The sequence below is a fragment of the Erpetoichthys calabaricus genome, chromosome 6 (genome assembly GCF_900747795.2).
Source record: "Erpetoichthys calabaricus chromosome 6, fErpCal1.3, whole genome shotgun sequence".
Lineage (NCBI taxonomy): Eukaryota > Metazoa > Chordata > Cladistia > Polypteriformes > Polypteridae > Erpetoichthys > Erpetoichthys calabaricus.
In genome coordinates, this window is record NC_041399.2 from 155,386,672 (window position 1) to 155,396,727 (window position 10,056).

The 10,056-nt window shown below is 38.8% G+C and overlaps 1 protein-coding gene across 1 annotated transcript in view; it reads right to left on the reverse strand.

Moving 5' to 3' along the window:
• The window catches only part of topbp1 (DNA topoisomerase II binding protein 1), a 105,597-nt gene extending 104,858 nt beyond the window's left edge, over nt 1-739 (reverse strand). The window contains exon 1 of the mRNA XM_051928782.1: nt 502-739. The gene's annotated coding sequence lies outside the window, so the exon portion shown is untranslated. The remainder of the gene's footprint in view (nt 1-501) is intronic.
• Between the last annotated feature and the right edge of the window lie 9,317 nt (nt 740-10,056).

Consider the following 10,056-nt stretch of genomic DNA (forward strand, 5'->3'; position numbering starts at 1 on the left):
TGGGGGTCTGGACAGGCTTTAGCCGTCACTGTGGGCGAGTAAAGAAGGTCTGGGTAAATAATTTAATAAACTGATTACTTCGGCTTCGTTAAATTACCTTTGAAGAGCACCTTACAGCCATTCAAATAACCGTTCCTTGTTCATTTTTACCAGAAAGGCTCTATTACAGATCTGACATGTTGACATATACTTCTCATTACATGTGGCTGCAATCATAGTTTCGCGTTTACTTAAATTCAGCGTTTATCCATTATCAAATCATCCATCATATGATATAAAACGACTTGATAAAACACTTGAGCTGTGCAAAACCGTAAATCATTTTATCACTCATTATTAAGATAATCCACGGCAGTGGATACTACTTACTTGTTACTTACTGGATACACGTGAGTCTGCAACTAAAACAAAGACTGTAGTCGATACAAGTTCATTACGGATAGCTGTTCCTACTGAGCGTTTTCTCCTTCCCGTGTTGCACTAACTGCTCACTCCACTTGCCGTCTGTATTTGTAGCAGGTTAGGATTTCGTAATGTCCAATTTTCGGTTAAAAAAAAAAGTGCCACCTGCAGTCCTATAAATAAGTCTGATGTTATCCTAGGACTAAAGTATCGTGATTAAAAACTGATGTAGACCAAAACTTGTAAACAATAACACATAGTTTCATCCCCTTCGTAGTCACTGTTCTGCTTTGGCGCGAAACAATCAAGCTAACAAACCCGGAAGTTCATATCCTTGGGGTCCTTTAGCGAAGCCCACATAGGTGTTCACTGAAGTCGCCAGCTGGTTAGTATGGACGACAGGCGTTATAGCCAACGAGGTAATAGTTGACATAACCGGAGAGTCTTTAGAATATTTTCCATGCAGAAATTCAGTTATATGTATTTGTTTCGCAGATTGTGTCCATAGACCGAATTACTAGACGCCTCATGACCAGCAGCATCATACGTCAACGTCGCCGCCATATTGCGAGTGGCACTGTTGTGGAGTGAAGTAATGAATAAAGATGCCTCACGCATGTGCTGCTTGGGATTGTACAAACTGCTGTACGCTCCAAATCAGATGACAGGGATTACATTTCATAGGTAAAGCTGAACAATTGTTTTGGTTATATTTGGCTTTTAGAAAATCCCGCTTTATAATCTTAACTTTAGCTAAGCTAGCAAAGCTATGCATTTATGTGCTCAAGTGAGCCTCCAAACACAGTTTTGGCTAAACGTATTTAGTCACTAACTATGTAGATTGTTGTTAGCTGTTAACATTTCTCAAACTTTGAAAGTTTCCCAAAGAAATCAACCTCAGGAAGCAGTGGGAGGTAGCCCTTAGACGGGATTTTGAGAATGCTGCCCTGCGATGTGTGCCATGCTAGTTTGGTAACAGATGCTGTACCAGCATCATGATCAAAGCTACCACTTGCTCACATTAAAAAAACAAAGGAGGTTTGATGATTCCATCTGAAGGTACAGTCAAGGTGGTCAAAGTAGCTGAGCCTGTCATCCGACAGTCGACATTAGGGCAAGCTGTCAGTGTATCTTTGATCAATCAGTTTGTTCGGGATGAGATTGGTTCAGATGATGTGTTTTTTCTCAAGGAGCACATTGAGGAAACACAGTTTGAAATTGACAACCATCATTTTATGCTCATATCTTTACTTGTGTCTGTCTTCCACAAAGTAAGGCTGCACCATATTGCCAGACTGAATACTCTCAAATTACAGAGTGGCAACACACAGAAAAAGCTATGTAAGACAGTTCTGTGTCATGGATTTTAGATCGTATCCTGTATATATTTAAGTAACCACATTGTGTGTGAGAGAGAGAGAGAGAGATTGAGAGAGGAATGAGTGAAATGTTTTCAGAAATTATTAAGCCAATTTGTATACAATAAAATTGTTTATTCTTGTTATTGAATGCATCGTTTCACTGTTAAAAGAAAGTCAAACAAAGATAACTGGCAGTAACAGTGCAAAATTCACAATTGGTATGCCAGTTTGAAAAGATAAGTTTTGAGGGTAGTTTTAAAATGTGTTATTGAATCGAGCTGACATATATGAGAGGGAAGAGAATTCCTGAGTTGAGGGGCACAATGAGAGACCCTCGAGCTCCCATAGAACAGAGTTTGAAGTGTGGTACAGAAAGTAGAGCTGCAGATGAGGATCTGAGTGAGTGAGAGGAGTGTAAGACTGTTATAGATCAGTGAGGTTGTGGAGAGCTTTAAACGTTAAGAGCAGTATTTTGTATTGTATTCTGTAGTTAACAGGGAGCCAGTGAAGTAGGGAGAGAATAGGTGTAATATGTTCAGTGGATTTAGAACAGCAGGTTATTATCCTGGCAGCAGAATTTTGAAGAAGTTGTAAGCGATGGATAGGTTTTTGTGGGATGCCAGATAGAATAGCATTACAGTAATCAATACGTGAGGTGACTCGGGCATTAGCCAATACTTCAGTACTGTGTTGCATAAGAACAGGACAAAGTCTAGAAATGTTTCGGAGATGGAAGAAGGCAGTCCGAGAAATGTTATTTATATGGGAGGAATTATTTAATAATAATAATAATTATTATTATTCAACAATTGTCATTATTAGTGTATAAATGGATATAAATAATTGCATTTAAACGATTCGCCAAATCTGTTGTATGTAAACAATACTGTTTTAAACGTTATTGTTTTTTCATCAGAAAACCCGGTTTCCATGTTTACCTGTATTAGTTTAAATGGCACTTTTGCCACTCGCAATATGGCGTACGTGCTGACGTATCGTGTCGAGTGGGCAACACAGTGAATGCGGCGTCTATCTATCTATCTATCTACAGTATATATATACATATATATATATATATATATATATATATATATATATATATATATATATATATACAGGTGCTGGTCATAAAATTAGAATATCATGACAAATTTGGGACTTTCATTAGTTGTCAGTTATAATCATCAACATTTAAAGAAATAAACATTTGAAATACATCAGTCTGTGTGTAATGAATGAATCTAATATACAAGTTTCACTTTTTGAATGGAATTACTGAAATAAATCAACTTTGTCATGATATTCTAATTTTATGACCAGCACCTGTATATATACATATATATATATATATGTATATATATACAGTATATATGTGTGTGTGTGTGTCTATGGTTGTGTCCCCCAACAGAGTGTAATTGCAGACTGCAGCACCTATGAGGGCAGTCATGTAATGCCCCAATACCACGAAACGCCCTCAACATCAGTCACATAACACCCATCACATTAGACAATGATTAACATTAGGTCCCCATTACATTATGGTTAAGGTTAGGGTTGTAGGAGGGTTATCTGAGTCAAAGGGCATTTTGTGACTGACGTTGTGGTCATTACCTGATCTATGTCATAGGTATTGCAAGCTGCAGCTATACCCTTCTCAGTTGTCTTGAGGCTCCGAGGCTTTTGACACTCAAAAGAAAAAGCCCAATGAAGTTCTGTTCAAGTTTTATTTTGTCTACGAAGGACTGGCAATGCCGAGAAGGTTTCATCAGCGGCCTCTTGGTGTGTCTAATGTCTAATAAATATAACGCGTACAAGCAGAAAGTACCATACGACAAACAAGAGTTTTAATAAAGCAAAAAATGGCACATCGCTGACAGTGCCCGACTCTCCTAATAAATGTTCCCTTTTTAGATGTTATAGTTATTGTTTATCCAGTTTTTAATATTATTAGTGGAATGCGTCTTTTCTTTAGGTCGCCTTTACTTGTCCGTTGTTTCGGGTCCCATAGCCTCAATGTTGTAGGTTTAAAAAATAAAAACAAGCCTCATCATTTCTCCTTTTCTTGGTTCTGACTTAATTAAAACTGAGTAGACAGATAAAGGCTTAAATCTGTACTCTGCCATAAAATTGTCAAGCACTTTTGAGAAAGAGGCGCAAGTCTGTAAATGATCGCAGGGCGTTAATGAATTAATTTTGTATGGGCTATATTTTGTGGAAGTCAAAATTAATGAGTTCACTACAAAGAAAAGATGCCATCACTGTCAAATTTGTTACTAATGCTGATTGTACCGTCCTAGCGGTGACTGACTGACTAAGGTGGTTATTTTTCGTATTCTGCATGTAGTCCAGGAAGTGCTCGGAATGTAAAACTCACCTAAGTGAACAGAACACGATTAGTTGTCATATGTTTATAACCTAAATGATTCTGAAAGATAAGGATATCATTAAAAGATCTCTCATCTGTTCTGGAATCATTTCCACTTAGAATCATAATCAAAATGCAATGATTAATATGTAGTGTATATTTACATCAATCCATCTTCTATTCATCGTCAGTTGAGGGCTATGAATTCTATCATTGTAAAGGGTGATAATAACCCTGCTGTGGCAGATGGGGTGCCGAATTCGCTTTGCTGAATTTAAAGCTGGCAATCCAGAACACGTCATAGACTGACAGACACGTACGGCACAGATGCAGTCATCAGCACACCATCACCCACACAGGACACTCCATGGTGAGCGCTGGTAATATTTAGTGATCTACACTCTGTAGTTAAAATGTACTGTTATGGTGTAGAGTGTAATGTGAATAAAAGCATTGGCTGCATAATTAATTACTACTATCATTCCAACAGAAACAGCAGGCACAGTAGACGCTTCTGTGGTCTGAAGAGAACTCGGCGATTCGTACGGTGGTCTGCATGTACAGTGTACATTTTAGGACATCCTCCTCCCTCCGAAAAAACTCCATCTTTCCTACTACCTTCGACAAAATATTCCTCCTCCCTGCGAGGAATCCCCAGTCACCCCTCCTCCCTCCTCTCTCATCCCTCCTCCGTCCGCAGGACTTCAGTAGTGCCTCTGACTTCTGCAATTTCTCCAGGAGAGCTATTGTTGGCATGGTGAAGCTGGCTTTCTATAAGACCAGAGCAGTTCTCACTGGCTGTTGGCTTCAATGTACATTTTTTATCATTCCCAGAGATTAATTCCATCTTGTCAAGATTTCTTATATGCTCCTTCTATTTCCCATTTGGAATTTGCTGTTGTACTAGTTCTGCAGCATTTAATGGACTGCTGTGCCCAAGAATTTTTCAGCATTTTGCTAGGACATTTTGTTTGTGGAGACACTGTGATGGAGACTATGGACAGTGAAAGGCAAGTGTTTAAAAGGCAGCAAGTTTCATGCGATATCTGTGATAAATGTAGAAATTTTCTTTTTAGTATTCTACTGCTTTGCTATATCCGTTAAATGATTGGTGCATAGTGTATCTCTTCTGCTTTCATTACAGTCAAAGCATATGAATGCAGTTTCCAATTTTAATGAATATAATTTTCAGTAACCCAGAATTAATTGTGGTTACTCACCAACATCTAGTAGTCTCCTTTGAGAGCAAAGTCATTCCTTGTTCCTGCTTGTCAACTATTGCTACCAACGTTGTTACCATACTTGTTCGGCTGGTCACACTCGAGGGTAACTCATACATTGAGTCGATGAATGCAAAGTAAATGATATACCATAATGTAAACTGGCCTCCAAGCTGTAGCAATCCACTTTACTATTGCTTTTGTTAACTTGGTTAAACTGTTGACGTCACACTCCACTCACTTCTGGTAGACTTTAAGCTGACAAACCAGACAGCAACAGTCAAAAGATAAATCCCAAAATGGCATCATCCGTAAAAAATACAAGATGGTGCTGTGGGAGAATAAAAAGTATGTATAGATCATTTTTAAAGCCCCAGAAACCATTTAGAAAACCGAAAACTGGGAGTTAAAGCATGTCATAGAAGATGATGCTGTTTTCTAGTAAAACTAGAATCCATGTTCATATCTTTTTATTCATATGTAAAAATACTAATTTGTGAATTTGTAAATTTTTACAAAAGAGGTCTGCTTTATTCTGGAGGTGAGAACAATATTGTGACACAGAAAAATCAACTGCTCAAAAACACGAGGGATACATTTTTAGGAATGCAAGGGTGCCTATATAGGGTCCTTTCTTTGTTCTTAATTTTTTATTGTGCAATTCACATTTTACTGCACACAAAAAAGAATTGTTACTGCATATGTTCTATGAAATGCAGTATCCTTAAGCTGCCATGAGTACTGTCTTGGAAAACACTTTAAATGATAACTGAAAGATGCTTTTAACCTTTCTTCCAGTTATACAACTACCATTTAAAATTTCACACAATCCCTTCCTCCAGCTTTTAGTTTAATTAATAGTCTTTCGTGTGGCAAGTTATTAAATGTCTTCTAAAAATCCAAATGGCTAATAAACATAATAGTATTTTTCCTAAATCTATTAAGTTACGGAAGAGCAGCCTTCCTATAAGCTATGATCTGTCTTCTGCAGGTTGCTGCAGTTCACAAAATGCACTAATCAGAATCTTTAGAAAAAATGTCCTTCCAGTCATTAAAAGACATATATAACAATATAATGCAATAATTCAAGTATGTTTAAAATGTAAGAGAATAGAGTCTTGCAAATTCACATAGCAAATGAAAAGATTTTGCTTTAATTTAGAGATTAATATATTTCTTGCTCCTATAGTTTTTGTCTGTTGCTAGCCGATTTTCAGTCTGTGCACATGACTAACTTCACAAATATAATATACTGTATATCCTGGCCAAAAGATCTTTGGGCAGCTGACCTTTTATGGACACGGTGGCTTTTAGCCAGTGCATTGAGGCAAGAAGTAATAGAGACATTTAGAAAGTGAACAAAGAGGCATGTCTATGTGAAAGTTAATCTTGCCAAGAAATTTGAACAATAGCAAAAGTGAACAGGTGGAAATAAATTTGAAAATACCAATAGAGGGGAGCTCACATAGTCATCCTAAAAACTTGACCACCAAGGAGAAGAAGTATAAAAAACGCTGAAAAGTACAATATCAGGAGATGACGCTCCCCATGTCCAAGGCACCCCAGGCAGTACTTACTTGGATGGATCATCGGATCATTGAAGCTTGTTTTAGAACCAGGAAGAAAAGGATAAACTTGAATATTATACAGTGCTGTGCTTCAACATATAATAGCAATGAGCACAATAAGGAAAAAGGTTAATAGCAGACAGCAGGCCATCATACACTGCTGTCCAATAAAGCACATCAAATTGGCACAGAAAATTTCAATGCCAAAATCAGCAGCAATAACAGCAAATACAAGGAGGTCATGGGGGAGCCGGGTCCAGGTGAAATGAATGATAATGGGGAGAGATTTGTAGATCTGTATGTTATTAATGAAAGAATTTTTCCTCATAGACTGATAAACAATGCCGATTGGGTGTCACTGGATTTATCTAATGTAAACCAGACAGATCACATGTGCATCACTAAGAAGTTCAGAAGGTCACTCCAAGATGTTCATGTTAAACGTTGAGCTGACTTTGACTCAGATCATGAAGGAGGCAGTAATAAAGATGTGTACTGTAAATTAGTATTGGGCCCCAAGAGAAAGAGCCACAAAACGTGGATATATAAGAGTAAATTATATAAGATCCATTGTGTAAAGTTATCCCTTGGGAGAAATTTGTGCAAGTTATAGAAATAAGGCCACAAAATGTAATCAAATGACTTCTGCATCCAAAGAAAGTCATAGATTTTCCAATGTCTATGAAAATTCTGAATATTAAGAAGTACATTGTAAGATGATGTAAAGCAATTAACAAACCTAGTTTGATCTTCTTTCAAAGTTAGAAGGTCCTCAAGATGTGCAGCAAGTATTTTTGAAAGCAACTTAAGGTCTTCAGTATATTTAAAAGAGCAATTGACCAATGGGAACCACAATCCTCTGGACATTTGAATTTCTTAAAAATTAAACAAATATTACCACTCATTGTTATTGCTGATTGGTTATGAATCATTAAACATATTCATTAAAAGATCCACAAAGAGATTTAGAAACTTAAAGGTGCTATATAAATAAAATGTATTATTATTATCGTTACAGGCAGTCCCCGGGTTACGTACAAGATAGGGACTGTAGGTTTGTACTTAAGTTGAATTTGTATGTAAGTCGGAACAGGTACATTATTTTAAAACATGCTATTGTTGACCGACTGTAACCAAGTGCTCTGCCAATAAATGATGGAGTTTCACCTCTCTCTGACCTTTTTATTATTTCTACTTTATTTTCAATGGTGATGGTTTTTCTCTTCTTTACTGTATCACCAGCATTTGCATCAGATTTGTGTTTCAGAGACATTCTTGAAGGGTGAAGACAAAAGGTTAAGATGAGCTCTTCTGCACAGCACTGTACAGCTATCACAGCAGGCAGGCATCCCTTGTCAGCATGTCTGGTGTAGTGACAAGAGACAACCTCCTGCTATGTACGTAACAGTACAAGCAGGCGTGCTATTGAGAATGAATGGGAGTAGCGAGGGGCGGTTCACCACCCACCCACCACACAGTCACCTCCACTACAGTATGCAGCCTGCAGCGTGCGTCCGCCAACCAAGAACGAACACGGTGTGGCCAAAGGCGTGTAGTGAATTGCCCACCACCGCCCCCATTCAACAGGCAGCCACCCGAAGCACACTACAATGCTACCCCCCTGCCACCCCGTCCACCCTCAATGGCCTCCGTTCAGCCACAACCGGGTCACTACTTGCAGCATTACCAGCCGCCCACCGAAAATGATTCGGGGGGAGCCATGTGTAGTGGGCGGGCAGTGAAACACCCTACACCGCTCCATCCAGCCTGCTTCCAGTCAGGAGCAGTAGCTGCGGTGGCGTAGTGGGCGGACAGCGAACTGCCCCATTAAGCCTCCATCCTGCACACGAGCGATAGCTGTGGCCCCAGTGACTATGGACCACGGGTCACCGCTCGCTTGCCGCCGGGAGCCGCCCGAGGGACACAGGGACACTACACTGCGCGAGCAGGGAAATCGCACCCCTCCAGCCACTACTTGCAGCGTCCTCTGGCCAAAGATGACGGAGCAGCAGTTAATGAGGTGCTTGCGTCACAGCTGCGGCCTCGTTTGTAAGTCGTAGGTCGGGTGTCCGTAACCTGGGGACTACCTGTATTATTATTATGAATAACCTTTTTCAACTCACTGCTGAAAACACCTGGGACCATTGATCCTCTTGGACTGTAGCTTCAAGCACTTAAATGTATGGAAATCTTAACATTATACATATTATTCTGATCAACTTATATGTCCAAGTGATTAGGACTGGTAAAATGTCTTTCATTAATTTTGGAATATCTGCAGGCAGTTCAGGTACAATACAAAAGACTGTATTTTGGCAAGCTTTACACCTGAGCCTTTACCTTGTTGATGGTAAGCCCACATGGTGGTCCTCTGCAGGTTTTTGGGCTGAGCTCTATCAGGCCACAAGTGTCATCTGACTACAAAGAGCTCACAAGTGAACTCCATTTTTGGCTTGGCTCCGAGGCCAACAAAAACATTAATTTATATATGACATTTACATACAAGGGGTATGTAGCTCAACATGCCTCAAAATAATAAAATAGACAAAAGAAAAATATTATAAATATACAACAACAAAGATTTTCATGTAGTCCTAATTCACACATCAAATGCCTCAAAGGGCTTTAAGAGGGCCTGTTTGACATCCCTCAATCCTTAGACTTTCTATGAGGACAAGAAAATAACTCCATAACATCCTCACAGGGGAAAAAAGAAGAACTCTTAGGAAGGGCATTTCAAAGTTAGACCCTCTTCCAGGTAGTTAGGGTGTGCAAAAGGTGTCAAAAAGGTGGACTGAAGTAATCTTGGTCTCAATACTAGATGATTGTGATAGTTATATGTCACAAAAACAGATGGCTACATCCCAAAAACAGGGTCCATTACTTAGCCTTTGTATTGTTTAGTTTTGAGTAGTAAGTAGAATGATTATAATAGTAAATAACATAAGAGAAATAATACAAGAACAGTGCAGTAAGAATGTAAGACATTCAAATTTTAACATTATAGAGAAAGTGAATCCACTGAAGTTCATGTCCAATTATATACAGCCCATCTGTTCATCTGCGTCATTAGGAGCAGCCTCAATCACGGACTGTAAGAAGTGGCACAATGCACCATTGCAGAGAACTGCAAAAAAGAA